The following is a 16,199-nucleotide window of genomic DNA, read 5'->3' as shown; positions in this document are numbered from 1 at the left end:
AGCCAGGAGAACAGGGATCAATTCTGGATTATGATGCTTCAGTTGGGTAATTCACCCATCTGTAGGACAGGGTTAGGGTTTATCCTGCAACCACACAGGTCTGTTTTGAGGATGAAATGAGATGAAGCAGGTAAAAGCTCCTGTACACATAGAGCCTTTGTATTGTTTGTCTTTCACATTCTCTTTCTCTCTCTCTCTCTCTCTCTCTTTTTTTTTTTTTTTAAATTTTTGTTTTAGAGACAATCTTGCTCTGTTGCCCAGACTGGAATTCTGTGGTATGGTCATAACTGACTACTGCCTCAAACTCCTGGGCTCAAGCAATCCTTCTGCCTCAGCCTCCCAAGAAGCTGGGACTACAGGTGCATGCCACCACACTCAGTTAATTTTTTTATTTTTGTAAAGTCAAGGTCTCGCTATGTTGTCCCGGCTGGTCTTGAACACTTGGCCTTAAGTGATCCTCCCACCTTGGCCTCCCAAGGTGGTGAGATTACAGGCATGAGCCACTGTGCCCAGCCCCACATTCTCTCTCTTCGGTTGCTCATTTGGCTCTTTCGGAAGCGAGTGAGAAGTGGTTAGGACCTTCCCTGGAAGAGGAGGAACGTTAAGGGTGAGCCATCTCCCACTCCCCTCTGACAGGAACAGATGCAAAGCTGATGAGGATAAGGCTGAAGTGAGTAACTCCAAAGGACCACAGCGAATCTGGCTTAATGTTTTAGCTAACTTTTCTTTATTGAGAAAGGTTCTTATTGTAATGCATCACCTCCAGGGCTAGACCCTGAATGGACTGCCTATTCTGCCTGTCCAGATGTGGAAACTGAGGCTTAGAGAAGTTCACTGACCTGGGTGCCAGCATCCATTACACAAAGCCCAGGCTGCCATTTGGAAACAGCATCCTCTTCTCTTCCTAATGGATAGGTTTGATTAACCTAGACCAGAACATAAGAAAAAACCTGAGCAGTTTCCCAGAGTATATTCCTACAAACACTATTCTTGGCATCTCCCAAATAAAACATGGAAGCATCTCATTATCCCAGTGTAGCCTTTTTTACCCTTTTCCAATCAACTCCTACCCATTAATTCAGCCACTGCTCTGATTTCCAGCAGGCTAGGTTGGTCTCTCCTGTTCTTGGGCTTCCTGTGAAGAGGTGATACAGTAAGTGCCTGCTTTATCTGTTGTTCATATACCTGTGAGGTTCATCCATGTGTGCACATCTGTAGTTGGCTCCTTATTTTTACTTATTTATTTATTCATTTTTGAGATGGTGTCTCACTCTGTCGCCCAGGCTGGAGCGCAGTGGCGTGTGATTTCAAAGCAAGAACACTTCGAAAAATTGTTTGGCGGTTTCTCAGAAAGACCTCGGTCAGAGCTTTTGAGTTTTCATCTTTTAGAAGCAGAGGCAGGACATGGCTCGCCTCTCCCTGTATCCTCTTTCAGAGGGCCTCCTGCAGCAGCGTGTGGCAGTTCTTGCTGCACGTGTCCTTGATGGCACTTGGTATCGTTCACCCTTTTAAGTCTAGCTATTCTAGCAGGTATGAGGAGGGACAAGGGTTATCTTATTCTTTCACCAGCTTTGTAGGCCCTGAGCTTTTGTAGTGATTTCTGTGCCACCCTGACCATTTCTCAGGGAGGCACCTCAGAACTTCCCGTCTTGGTCACTTTCTGGGTCCCCAAAAACTTCACTTCCCCGTAGTCCTCAGAATAAGACCTGAAATCCTTCGCTGGACTTTCAAAACCCCACGGTCCAGCCTCCACCCACCTTCCAGCCTCATTTTCCTCAGGCGCCTCACACCCATCCTGCGCGGCCCGCAAAACTGCTGCGGCTTCCTTTGCTTCTCCCGAGTCCCCTCAGAGGCTTTGAAGGTGGGGGGAATTATTAACCTGAGGTCCCTGCACTTATCTCACACATGGAGCAGCTGCCCAGCCCTGCCACCCGCCCTCTCCTCCTCCACTGGGCGTGAGCTGTTAGAAGTCGATTTCACAATTGCGAGGCGAATGCAGGGGCCCTGTGCACTTGGGTGCTTTTGGAGGCGGGGTCTTTGCTGCATAACAATCGGTGTCCCTCACCCCTTTGCCCTCATCTCCTACTCCTCCCACTTATCTGCCAGATCCATCCTGAGCTAGGAATTAGGAAGTGACACTCCCTGGCTCAGTGCTGTTTTATTTTCAGCTCACAGCCACCAGTTTCCATGCTGCCTGCCCCAGCCTCTTCCTAGAGCTCACCCTGGCCACAGTTTCTTTCTGGAAACCATGGAGAGTGCAGCTCACAGAGCCCTGGGTGAAGCATGAGCTGCCTGGTGGCTGGAGAGAAGAGGAAGCGAGGAGGCTGCCTCCTGACTGTGTGAATCTGCCTTCTGGGAACTCTTGTCTCAGGCTGTCCTCAAGGCCTCTGGCTCACGCTGCTGCCGCTGTTATTGGATACAAGCAGACTGATTAGGGCAGTTTATCCCCATCCTGTGGTCCCTGCTGCGTGTGTTCCCGGCTCCACGGCAGAGCTGACAGGAGACCCCAGCTCCAACACACCTCCAACCTTGGCATCATTTATGGTACCACTCCTGAAAACAACACTAGAAGGTGTTCCCAGGCATCTGCAAACTACCTGTAATGCATTGCACTCGGGGCAGGCACTGAGTAGAGCACCTACTTTGGCTACACGGATGTGGAAACTGAGGCACAGAGACATTGAGTGATTTGGGTGCTAGGACCCATGACACAAGTCTCAGGCTGTGGTTTTGAAACAGGATCTTCTCCTTCTAACGGGTCGATCCTGATGAAACTACAACAGTGTTTCCCAGGGTGTGTTCCCGTAAATAAATCCCTGCCAGATGCCCAGTGGAAAAAAGTGTCCTTCGGTCAAACACGGAAATGATCACACACAGATTGTTTCTAGTAAAGGCTCTGAGAAGTTCTGAAGTTGAGAAAATGTTTGGCACAGGTGTATTAGTTTGCTAGGGCTGCCGTAATAAAGTGCCATAAACCGTTGGCTTAAACAACAGAAGTGTATTGTCCCCCAGTTCTGGACTCTGGTCCTTCTGAGGCCTCTCTCCCGGCTTCTGGAGGCTTCAGGCAATCTTCGGCATCCCTCGGTTTGTAAAAGCGCCGTCCCGATCTCTGCCTCCATCTTCATGTGGCATTCTCCCTGTGTGTGTGACTGTGTCCTAACTTCCTCCTTCATAAGGACATCAGTCATATGGGATCAGGGACCCACCTTGTTCCAGAATGACCTTAACTAATTGCATCTGCAGTGACCCTATTTCCAAATAAGGTCACATTCTGAAGGGCTGGGATAAAGATTTCAACATAGGGAGGTGGGGAACACAATCCAACCCGCAACACAAGGAATTCCCGCATTTAATTTGGCCTTGATGGAACTGGAAAGAGGTTAATGATCTAGCTCAGGGGGAATCAGAACACACGCTCCCAGGCTAGAAAGATCAGCTTGTCCCTCTGAACCTTCCCCAAACTCAGGTGTCACTGGAAAGTCGGCCACCCCCTGGGATGCCCATGGAAACATTGCCCATGAAGTGTTGGGTCTCAACCCTGATGGGGCAGAATGCGGGCAGGCTGAGGTGAGCGGTGATTCCAAGGGCTCAGTGACGGGCAGTTCAGGTCCCTGCCCAGAGAAGAAACAGAATCACTCCACACTGGCTTGTTCTTTCCCTGGGTGTTGGGAGGAGGCTGTCCATCACAGGACCTGCTCCAGATTGAGCAGAAGAAAGATCACTCCTCTCTCCATATTCGGCAGTCCCTGCGCCATCACAGTTTCCAATATTCAAGGAGAAGTAGCGCTCTGGCACAGGTAGGAATTTGTCTTTTGTCTGGGGCATGAATTTGACACCATCCTCTGGGGATGATGCAGCCAAGAGCCTCGCTGCCTGCCTCCCGCTGACATAAGTGCCTGGGTGTGGCCTTCCTCCTCCTCCCCACACACTCTGGGGAAAGTGCTCAAGGCTTTCTTGGGGAAGAATGGCCCTGTTGGAGCTCTCTCTTCTGATTATCTCAAGGAACAGAGGAGGAATAGAAGGCTTTTTATTAAAACTGGATGCCCAGCTGGCCCTCAACAAATCACCGAATTTGACACGAGCATCTTATTACCCAGAGGTTCACTTAAACACCACAGTAGGGAGGCTGTCCTGAGATATTATTGGCACAAAGAGCCACATTGAAGGGGACTAGGGGGTGGCATTTAGATGAACCCAGAGAATCAACTAGGCCAGACAAGAAGGAGGGAACCTCAGTTCTGGAAGGTGGAGGTCGAAGAGAAAATATGCTTCAAATGTAAGACACCACGCACATCTCAGACAAGGAAAACATTTTGGAGTACTTGAGCTAACAAGTATTTCCTTGAGACTTGGAGAAAGTAGCTATAGGACAGGTAAAAGCAAGTACTGCTTTTTAAATAGGTGAAAAAGAATTCATTAGTCCATGATAGAATACAGGCTGATGATATTATAAATAAGTTTGAAGAGTTTAAATCAATAGACAGCTGATGACTCCATCGTGTCATCAGCTTTATCAATTTAATAAATCATCAATTTAACCACAGGAGAGACAGCTAGGTTCAAAATGTACAGCAGGAGCCACTCTAAAATTTTGCAAGCTGGTCTTCAGCCCAAAGCTGAATGCAAGTCCTTTTATTTACAAACAAGATTCTAACTTTTGTTTGTTTATGAGACAGAGTCTTGCTGCGTCACGCAGGCTGGAGTGCAGTGGTATGATCATAGCTCACTGCAACTTTGAACTCCTGCATCTCAAGTGATCCTCCAGCCTCAGCCTCAAAAGTAGCTGGAACTACAGACACACACCACCACACTGGGCTAAGTCCTTCATACTTTTGGTAAAGATGGGGCCTCACTATGTTGCCCATGCTGGCCTCAAACTCCTGACCTCAAGCGATGCTCCCACCTCAGCCTTCCAAAGAGCTGGGATTACAGGTGTGAGCCACTGTGCCTGGCCTGGTTGATGAACCTAGATCAGAACATAAGAAAAACCTGAGCAGTTTCCCAGAGTATGTTCCTACAAACACTATTCCTGCCATCACCCAAATGAAATATGGAAGAATTCCACTATCCCAGTGAAGCTCTCCCCTGTCCTTTTAATCCCCGCCCATAGAGACAAACACTGTTCTGATTTCCAGCACCCTACGTTAGTTTTGCCTGTTCTTGAGCGTCATATAAATAGGATCCTACAGTAAGTACCCACTTACATCCAGCGTTGTTCATATGCTTGTGAGGCTCATCCAACTTTTAGAGGCTGCTTCCCCCTTCCCCTCTTCTACTCTGACAACTGCTTTTCTTCTTTATACTTGTAACCACAGTAGCATAACATAATGGAAAGAGGGTGACAGGTTTAAGCATAGGAAGGTCAGTCTAAATCCCGGTTTAAATCCTGGGTTTTCCTCTCATGGGCCTGACTTTAGGTGAATTATTGAACTTCATCTGTTCAATAAGGATCACAATCAAACTAGATTCTTATGAATCAGTGATATAAATTATGTGAAGTGCATGGCACACAGTGGATGCTCAGTAAAATTAGCTCCTTCCCTCCCTCCTCTGGATTCAGGAGACAAATTAGCTTCTCTGAACCAGGAAAGACAAAGCCCAGATGTTAGCTAGATGGAGTGATAGAGAAAATTCATCTAAATGTGCACCTTCCTCCCACTTCCTTGCTTCTCATTTCCCTGATTTCTCTCCCTGTATAAATGGAACTCCTAAAGGAACTGGAGGTGAAGCAGCCCTTCCTGCAACATCCATCTCTTGAGAAGACCCTGACAATGACCTCAGGCTACATTCCACTTGGCCAGAAGGCCTGACCAAAGCCAACACTTTCAAGAGAAGGAAATTGTAAATAAATAAAAAGTTTGAACATCTTCTCCTTCTCTCTCTATGTCGTTTGTCCTCACAGGCCACCCTTGTTAAAAGCAGTCTTCTTTTTTATTTGTGTAATCCATGAACACATGTTTACATGCCCAATACCAGGAGACAGCAAGGGGCAGGGAAAACACAGTCCCTGACCTCGTGGAACTCATAATCCAGTGGAGAAGGAGTGAACATTTCCTTTGTGAAAAACCATCTTTCCCTTAAACATTTAAGAACTTCTTGGGCAGGGAGAAGGTATGGGGCCAGGGAGCTGCCAAGGCCTTCCTTTATTCCTCAGGACACAGTGATGGAAGAGAAAGAAATGAAAGTGGGGTAAAGAGTGGAGGAGAAAGGGACTTATTTATCAGGGGTTGAAGAGGCCAGGGAGAAGAGAACAAGCAGAAAAGCCGGGCAGGAGAGCAGATGCCTGCCCAGAGCAGGAGCCGTGGGACCCAGCCGCAGGCTTGCCCAGTGCCAATTCCACAGGCCACACATCGGCCGTGGGCAAATCATGGCTCAGGCAAGAAAAGAGAATGCACGGGACCTCCACATTACTCAGCCCAAAAGAGTCCTGGCTGTTCCCACCAGCCCCCAAAGGAAGCTGTGTGGGGTCCCCTAATTCTCTGCTTCCTGGTAGGGGACCAGAAAGAGCTACTCTTTACTTTCATGAGGATACAGCTGTCCAAGTCCCCCTCCCTTGAAGGTGGAGATTTGAATGAAAAAAGGAGGAAACAGAAAGAAAAGAAGTCCCCCAGAGCAGGCCCAGACCTGCCTCCCAGCTTCCCAGCACCCCACTGAGCAGCCTCAGCCTGCACCATCCCCCCAGGTGGGGTCCTGTGACCCTGGTGGCAGTGAGATCAGTTTCGTTGTTTTAAATGGCCTCGTGAGCCCTATTTCTTCATCCTAGACGCTGTTCTAAGAGTGACCGTCCTTAAGCAGCATCCCCCAGCTACCGCCAGGAAGACGAAAGCTGCTGGAGTGGCTGACATGTCGCGTTTGCCCCAGACTGTCCTGTCTTGAGCATGGAAAGCCCCGTGTCCCCAAAACCACTGGGTCCTAGGTCACTCCAGAGCTTCCTCAGGGCCACTCCAGCTTTGTTTTTTCCTGAGGGATCCCCTAGGCAGTCATGGAGTCCTAGCCCCTCTCACTGGTTTTGCTTTTGGGACTGCCCCAGTGCTCCCTGGCCGTGGCAGAGCGAGATCTCCTGGGGGCGGCTATCTTAGCCAACTCGCCACAGCTGCCTTTCCCGCGGACAGTTCTCTCTGTTGTCCTGGCCCACGTGCCTGAGGGAAAGAAGGGGACGGCTTGTACTGGGGGCTTTACCTAGCGGACATATTACATTATCTCATGATCGTCCCGACCCTCCCAGGAAGGTGAGAAAATGAGCAAAAAGCAAGTGGTGGATCTGGGATTCAAATCCACATCTTGCAAACTCCAGAGCCCATCTCTGAAACATAAGAACTAACAAAAAGTTTGTGGGGTCAGGGGTGGTGGCAAGTCATCAGACAGGCCAGTCAATGAGGCCTCCCAGGGACACTTCTCCAAATGCCACGCTATCCCCCATCTCACCATCTCCCCATCCCCAGAGAACTAGAAGAGGTGGTGGAGGTGGCAAATCTATTTTTTAAAATCTATCTGGGATGTTCTGACGCATCACCCACCCCCATTACCCTGCTGAGGACCACGTGGAAGGGCCTGGCTCTTCAAAACAGAAGGATGGCAAAGAGATGGCCTTGAGCTTCTGCAAATGCATGCAACCCTCCAGATCCATAATCTCTCAGGAACATTCTCCAGCTCCCCTAGGGCCACGGCTCCTCGTTATACGGCTCCTCCCAAGGAGGGAAGAGGCAGGGAAGGTGGTATATTTCGAGGACGGCTGTTAGTAACCTTCTCAGAAACTCGATGCTGTGCAACTTGAGCTTCTCTCTGGGTGCAGCTTAAAGTGGTCGCCTTTGAAAACAATCCAAGCCTCAAGGCCCATAAGAAATCCTAGTGAGCCTTTAAAAGTCAGAGTTAAGGCCTTAGTCTCCCAAACTCAATAATACTGCTTCTCACTCTCCCTGTAAATGTATCAATGCTTGACTGACACGTTTTTAGAGGAGCTTGAAACATACTTGCTGCCAGCAAAGGCTTAGGGCATGGCCAGATGGTTCAGGATCTCAGGCCAAAATTTCCCAAGAATCTCAATCTCTTTCAGGTATAAAATGAGCACATCTCTAGTCTTTACTTTAAGTCCAGGGAAGTATTTCTTTCATATTGCTTAATGTCTTTTGGTTGTAAAATGGAGAAATCTTTAGTCCTTTCTATTATTCCAAGGGAGTGCTTCCTTAGGCTATGCAGAGGAGAAAAAGGAGGCGGTCCCTTGCTGGCTTATGGCTGCCCTTCGGACTTTCCCACTGGACTCCTGGGTCATCCTAGGTCTCGGAACGTCAGACGTTCAACTTGCATTTACTGTTCATTGTACTCAGCACTGAGCACCTGCCAGGGGCCTTCCCAGGTAAATGGGTCCGTGAGGTCCACCCATGCCAGCCTCTTATTTGATCTGATATTTGATGCTTTGGACTGGTCACAGTGCCTGTCACATGGTTGGCACTCAGTCTTACTGTGTCTGACTATTGTACTGAGCATTATTTCACTCAGCTTTCATCAAACCCTAAAATGGGCATCTCCTCCAAGATGCCTCTGCTTCTTGCCATCTCAACTCCCTGTGAAGAGCCACCAGCCTCCGTAGCGTGAATCCTTGTGTCAGTGTGACAGATGGAGCAGTGATATATGAGACTGCCTGACTGGCTGGCCTTCTTGCACTAGCATGTTATTTGCAGCTCCCAAGCCTGCTGCATTATGAATGAGCATGAATCAGATAGGAGAGAAAGTTTCCGGGGGGCGCTCCTTTCTTCCCCTAAAGGAAAAGCATCACTGCCATCTTCTCAGCTGTGTGTCATTCCTGTCAGGCTGACGTGGGAAAATCTCATCATTGATTAGTCCCCAGGCACTGAACTCACTTTCTAAATGGCATGTGAACCTGTGAATTTAAAAAAAGAAAGAAATTGTATGAGTCACTGTCCTTTGAGGGAGGGGAAGGTGGAGATCCTCTCCACTCCTTCCTCCCACCTCTGGTTCTCCAGGGCTAAACTGGTCTTCTTTGCAAAGCAGGATTTTCTTGGTGGTGCCTGAACTCAGGTCCCCTTTCGGGCTTGTCCTGGGAGTGTTCAGCAAACCAGATCTGCTGGCCCTGTTTGTGGTGGGGCCATGCCATGGGGGATTAACGTGGTGGAGCTGGGAGGCGACATGTGGAAGGGGAGCCCCTTCAGCCAACGGGCGCTGTGGCAGACCCTGGTTCCCAAGGGCCTAGGAAGCTCCTGCCATCCTCTCCTCCAGCGCCGCCTCCCTCCACCTGCCTCTCCAGGTCTCCGGCCTCTGCCTTGCCCTGCATTTTCTGGCCGTGGGAGCCTAGCTTCCCAAAGCTGGAGACTCATGTGACCTTCCTTTCATTTGGGCTTCCAGCAAAGGCCTAGAGAGCACAAAGTTGCTTTGAACTTGCATAAAATATATTGGTTTCAAGGCTGGGTTCCTCTTCCTGCTGTTCTGTGTTCCCTAGAGCTTTTGCCATTTGTTGAAGACTTTTAAATCAATATCTCCCTCCCTAGAGGCTGCAACCATAGAACAGGAACTCTGGGAAGGAGTCACAGAACATTGTATCCTGTTTGCTCTTTCTATGGCTAGAAGGTGGCACCAGGTGACTGGGTCCAGCACTCTCTTTGTGCAGTGGAGGAAAGTGAAGTCCAGGAGAGGGCAGTGTCATGTTCCTTGTCATGCAGTTCTTGCTGAACGGGAGCTGGACCCCAAGTCTGCTGATTCTGTCTCCCCTTCAAGGGACCATCAGCTCACCCGACTGTATTTTCTGTAAGCAGTGACCAGTGTCTAAAGGTACTTATATGTTTACCTGACTCTTCTCTGTGTGTCCCCCACCAGCATGACACCTCCACCAACATGACAGAGCTTTGGGATGTTGTTGCTCTCGTCTTCGGCACAACCCTATGCCTGAACAGTGACACATAGCAGGACCTCAACAGATACTTGTGGACTGACTCTGTCCAGTGCCTTTTCTGCAACTCCAGTCTGCTTTAGGAGCCCTGTGAACTCAGTGTTTAAGAAGAAACACTAAACCAGAGACTCACTCAGGTAAATAAAATGGCTCATCCTTCCTGGGCTCTTACTTCAGTGAACAGGCTGGTCACAATTGGACAAATAAGGAGAACAGCTCTGTGAATCACTCTCTTTGCTCCTGCCTTTGGCACCCAGAGAGGTTACCTCACCCACCTTGAGGCAGAAAGAGCTGCTGGATTACTCACCTCCTGGAGAGTTTGTCACCAGCTGCAAGCTCTCCCTGAGTGTCCACGAGGCAGTGTCGAGAAACCAGAGGCAGTGGCAGAACAACACGTGGAGCGTGACCCCGCTGCAAAATGGCACACACAGGGAGTCTGAGCATCAGTGCAGAGAAGAGGGTCTCAGGGATGCACCCCTTAAGAGTGGGTGCCCTGAGGGGAGGACTTGGTTTGGGGCTGTTATATTCAGGGAGGGTGGCTCTTACTTTGTACACTGCACATTTTTATAGCATAAATGTTTGAAATAGAAACCACTATAAATAATTTTTTAAAATAAATTCTTACAGGACACGTGGCTCACACCTGTAAACCCACCACTGTGGGAGGCTGAGGCAGGTGAATTGCATGAGCTAAGGAGTTCAGGACCAGCCTGGGCAACATGACGAAACCTTATCTCTACAAAAAAATAAGAAAATTAGCCAGGTGTGGTGGTGCGCACCAGTAGTCCCAGTTACTGGGGAGGCTGAGGTGGGAGGATCACCTGAGCTCAGGGAGATTGAGGCTGCAGTGAGCCATGACCAAGCCACTGCACTCCAGCCTGGGCAACAGAGCAAGACCCCATTTCACAAAATAAATAATCTCTGAGAATCCAAAATAGCTGCTGTCCCCATATCCTCTCTCACTCCCTCTACTTTCTCTCTGTCTTCCTATTTCACCTGGGCTGTAGGTAGACCCAGGAATTCAAAACTCTGGCTTAAATCATAGCAAAATGCTCTAATTCAAAGATGCAGAAGAAAGTCTAGGTTCAAACGTTTAGACCCTGGAGGAATGAGGTCAAATCTTTTATTGACCGAAAGGACAAATAGTTCACTGGGTTCCATGGACACAAATTGCCCCACCAGCCCCAGACAACAGTCTTCTTTTTTCCTACCCACTTTCCCAGGCCTTTTCTCTCCAGAGACTCAGGCCCAGATTTCTCGTCTAAATGACATGGCCTCCCCCAACAGCAGGCACTGCACTAACAACGTGTGATAAGGTGGAGCTTCCCAAGCTTTGTGCTGTATCGGAATCCTCCTGGGCAGCTTTCGCTAGGATTTGTACCCCACGGAGCCTCCTAGGGATCTTCCTGCAGCCCAGGTAGGGTAGGAAGTGAGGGAGGACAGAAGGAAGGGCTGAAGGAGGCCAGGAAGGAAAGGAGGTCACCGGAGAGCCACAGGGTGAACTTCTTTCTGGAAACACCAACTGAATTTGTTCTATTTTTATTTAAAAAACGTAAACTTCCCGGCGGTTTTGACACGTCCCAAACCAGAGGTCCACAGCTACATGTTACTCTAACCAAGCTAGGCTGAAAAATTCCCCCAACTCCTGTTCCCACAGGAGGGTAGAGAACGTGGCCCTCCTTCAAGAAAGGCACGGAGCTGTGGGAGGGGCCCAGGAGGGAAGCGAGTGTGGCCAGCGTTGAAACGGCCTTAGAGGCCAATTTTGGGCCCCATTTCTAAGCATAGGGAGCTCACTTCTGCCAGGAAGCTGGCTGTAGCCTGGGGCTTTCCTGCTCAGACAGGGCTGTGTTGAAGACAGATTCCAGGGCCCTCGGAGAGAACCTGGCAGGGCACTGCCTAGGGGAAGGAGGACGGCAGAGGCTGCACCGGTGTTCAACTTGGCCACCTGGCCATGGATCTGAGGTAAGGCGACAAAAGAGGGATTCAGAGGAAACAAACAAACCGAGCTGTTGGGGGTGGGGGGCCCGTGGGAGGAGAAGAAGAGAGACCTGAGGCCCTGGTAACCCCCAAACACTTTCCCAGAGAGCAGCAGAGCCTGAAAGTCCAGTTTGGTGAATGGGTGGAGAGGAGAAGAAAATTTCTCTTCAGCAAAGCCAGCGTTGAAGTAAGCAGAAAGATAATTATTTCTCCTTCAGGTAATGCAACTTCCTCAGTATGGTGTAGTCAAGATGGCCCTACTAATTTCAGAGGCTGCATTCAGGTTTCCATTTCAGGAGAGGGGAAAGAAAAGGCTCCCCCGTCATGGCCAGTGAGCAGAAGAGCAAAGCGAAGCCATCCTCCCGAAGTGAAGCCATCCTCCCAGTGTGTGGGCGTCCCGTGAAAGTGCTCTGCCAGACAGCTGTGCCTGCCCCCTGGCTGGGCCACGTCCCCACTGTCCTGAGGATGGGAACAGTCAGTCAACCTGGATAACCTTTCCCAGGGTCTGAGTGGGCTGGACTTGTCTTCTGTCTTCCAAGCAAGGCTGACAATCGGCCCAGTGGCCTTTTCTTCTTTCTGGAAAACAACTTTGCTGATGGTTGCTTGTTTTATGAGACTGGGGACCCCTATTCCACAGGGGAGGCACTTCTCTGGCTCAGAAGGGCTCTCTTGCTCTTTGCCCCAGTGACACCCTATCCCCTGGGACCGCAGATCCTCAGTTCTCTGGACACCCAGGTCTACGCATTTCTACAGCTTTCCATGAATGTGTGTGAAGGGGTGACCCTGCACTTCCAAGGCTCCCCTCCCCATCTCCACTCAGATGGCTCCAGGTGCCCAGGGCCACGCCTCCTCCCTCTGCTCCTCCTGCCCATCTCCCTTCACCACAGCTGCCGGGGAAAGAGCCTCAGCTCCTGTCACCTCTACCACGGTCATAGCCTCACAATCCCTACCTGCCCTCAGAGTCTTTCCTCACCAGACACCTCCAGAGAATCTTCTCAAGTGCTAATTTGTTCTTGCCCACTCTGTACAGTCTTTGATGAATTACTGCCCCCAGGATATGGCTCTGCCTCCCACCCTTCCCCCTGCAGCCTCACCTCCCTGCACCCCAGCCCATCACCACCCAGCCTCCTGGCCTCAGCCTCCCGCTCCAGAAACTCAGGACCCTCGCGCCACCTGAAGGCACTGTGCCATCCTCACTCAGACCTATGCATGGTAGCCCTGGCTCAGATGGTTCCTCACCACCACCCTCTTGACAGAATTCAACCCCAAGAGTCCCCTCCTCAATGCTGCCTGAGTTAGCCAGTGCCTCTTCTCTGCCTCCAGTGTCCCAGGCGACGACATTGTCATTAAAAAAAACTCTTCTTTATGCATCGTAATGACTTATTTTCACAACCCCCACCCCCCTACTGGACAGTGAATTCTTGAGAGTTTCGGAAGCCCACATGCTATCACAGGGTCATCGCATAATTGACGCTCAATGAAAGAGAGAGGGAAGAAGAGAGAGGGAAGAGGAAGGCACCAGGTTAGATGCTAAACTTGTGGTCAAAAGCTTTCCTAAGTCTGGTGTAGTGGCTCACGCCTGTAATCCCAGCACTTTGGGAGGCCAAGGCTGGCAGATCACCTGAGATCAGGAGTTTGAGACCAGCTTGGCCAATATGATGAAACCCCATCTCTACTGAAAATACAAACATTAGCTGGGCATGGTGGCAGGCACCTGTAATCCCGGCTACTTGGAAGGCTGAGGCAGGAGAATCCCCCTGGGAGGAGGTTGCAGTGAGCTAAGATCGCGCCATTGCACTCCAGCCTGGGTGATACTGAGATTCTGTAAGAAAGAAAGGAAGGAAAGGAAGGAAGGAAGGAAGGAAGGAAGGAAGGAAGGAAGGAAGGAAGGAAGGAAGGAAGGGAAGGAAGGAAGGAAAGAAAGAAAGAAAGAAAGAAAGAAAGAAAGAAAGAAAGAAAGAAAGAAAGAAAGAAAGAAAGAAGGAAGGAAGGAAGGAAGGAAGGAAGGAAGGAAGGAAGGAAGGAAGGAAGGAAGGAAGGAAGAGAAAGAAAGAAAGAAAAGGGAGAAAGAAGGGAGGAAGGAAGGAAAGAAAAGAAAAAAGAAAAGAAAAGAAAGAGCAGTTGAAAATTGTGTTTGAGGCTCAGAGCTGTGTCTGGGATGAGACAAGGGAGACCCTCTTTCCCGGGTCTTGCCTATGCAGATGGGCACCGGACAGTGAGGGCTCCTTAAGTTTTGTGGCCTGGACAGTGCTCTTCCCTTCCTAATCCCTGGAGGCTTCAGTAGTATTTGTCACAGCTCAAGCTCACTCACTGATTTATAAAGCCACTGGCTGTTTGCTGGGCATCTACTGTGTTAGCTCGGTCTCAGGCATGGGGCGTAATACAACTGTGAGTGAGAAAGCCACTGTACGTGCCCTCAGAGAACTCATGGTCTAGGAGGAGGGACAGAGAGTCAAATAGTAAATCAATTCACATTTAACTCAAACCATGATGCGGACTATAAAGTAAGGGGATGCACAGCTCTTAAAATAGGACCCAGTGAAAAAACCGCACCTTCCCCGGAGGAGAGAATCTGGAGCCAGCACCAAACAACTCAGCCAGACAATGGCTCCCGTTCAGCAAGCCCCTCTCCAGCCTCTCTTTCCCCAGCACTGTGCCACCATCTCCTCTGCCCCCACCCCTAGAGCAATCTAGTCAGGACACTGCAGATAACTCTGTCTTATGAGGCAACAGCTCCCAAGAAACTCTCTTTGAAGTCCTTAAGCGGATGATGTGGAAATGTCCACAGTGGCGCTATGTGTGGTAACATGGTATATAAGTAACATAGGTGTCCAGCGTGAGAGAAATGGATAAAATCAATGTGGTGATCCCATACCAAAGCGCGGTGGCTCACGCCTATAATCCCAGCACTTTGGGGAGCCGAAGCTGGCAGATCACCTGAGGTCAGGAGTTCAAAACCAGCCTGGCCAACAAGGTGAAACCCCCATCTCTAAGTAGAGGTGTGTACAGGTGGCACACACCTGTAATCTCAGCTACTCGGAAGGTTGAGGCACAAGAATCGCTTGAACCCAGGAGGCGGAGGTTGCAGTAAGCCAAGATCTCACCACTACACTCCAGCCTGAGCAACACAGCAAGACTCTGTCTCGAAAAGAGCAAAAAATAATTCTATGCATCAGTAGGAATTAACAAGCTAGATGTACACACAGCAACATGGAGGGATCATGAAAACAGAGTGCAGAGTAAAGAAACGGAATGAGATTTCCAACATGCTACCATTTATATAAATTTAAAACATACCCCAAACTGTGCTATGTATTTTACAAGGATATATCTATAGATAGATACACACAACACACACACACACACACACCTCACATATATAAACACACACATATCTAAGAACAGATATCAAATACATTGTGGTGGGTGCCTGCTGAGGAGAGAAGACTAGGGATAAAGGGGGAGAATAGAATAATACCTGGCATGGAAAGGCTTTGCACAGACTGATGACAACTGTGACCAAGAACAGAGGCATGTGGTCAGCTTGCTCTTCTGCTCCTGCAGTCCAGCACAAAAGAAGACAATGCAAACCCAGTCCACCAACCTGTACAAACCCTGACTGCATGAGCATGGTGATTTCATTCCATTCTTTTCAGGGAACTTAGAAATTACTCCTACCCAATTTGTCACTTTTGGTTTAAGAAACTCAAGGCCCAGAGAGGGCAGGTGAGTTGTCCCAGTCACACGGCTCCTTGGTGGCAGGAGGAGAATGTTCTAGCCCCCAGCTGGCACTCTCTGTGTCCTGTCCTCTGCCCGGTTCCATTTTCTGACCGCTTGGCCTAACATTTCCACAATGTTTGTTTAAAGGGCTTGGCTGTGTTTATCTTAGCACATGAGTGCCCAGTCTGAAGTCACGTACTGGCATTAGCTGGCCTTTTCCTATGTGAAGTTCAAGGTGAAGGCCTCCTAGGGGCGGGAGGCTCAGGTACTACTTTATGTTTGTTGTTTAGTGTTTTTTCTCTTTCCAGGACAACCGCCTCAAACCTCAGATGAGCTCATTGACTCACCTGGGCAGGTAAGCACAGAACCTGGACGGGGCTCTAATGGGAGTGCACGCTGGCTGGAGGAAATGACGTCATTGTGGGGCTGAGGGCCTTTAGAGGCCCCATCTTTCCCACAGCCTGTTCAGCATTGGCTCTGAGCACAACACATCCAGAAGCCTCTGCAGAGTGTGGGTATGATGTGTTGATGTGCTGATGTCAACAGTTTTGTTGGAACCCATGGACCCATAAAGCTGCTGGCAAGAAAATTGAGCAGGGTA

The sequence above is a fragment of the Chlorocebus sabaeus genome, chromosome 7 (assembly GCF_047675955.1).
Source record: "Chlorocebus sabaeus isolate Y175 chromosome 7, mChlSab1.0.hap1, whole genome shotgun sequence".
Lineage (NCBI taxonomy): Eukaryota > Metazoa > Chordata > Mammalia > Primates > Cercopithecidae > Chlorocebus > Chlorocebus sabaeus.
Note: the sequence above shows the minus strand (reverse complement) of the source record.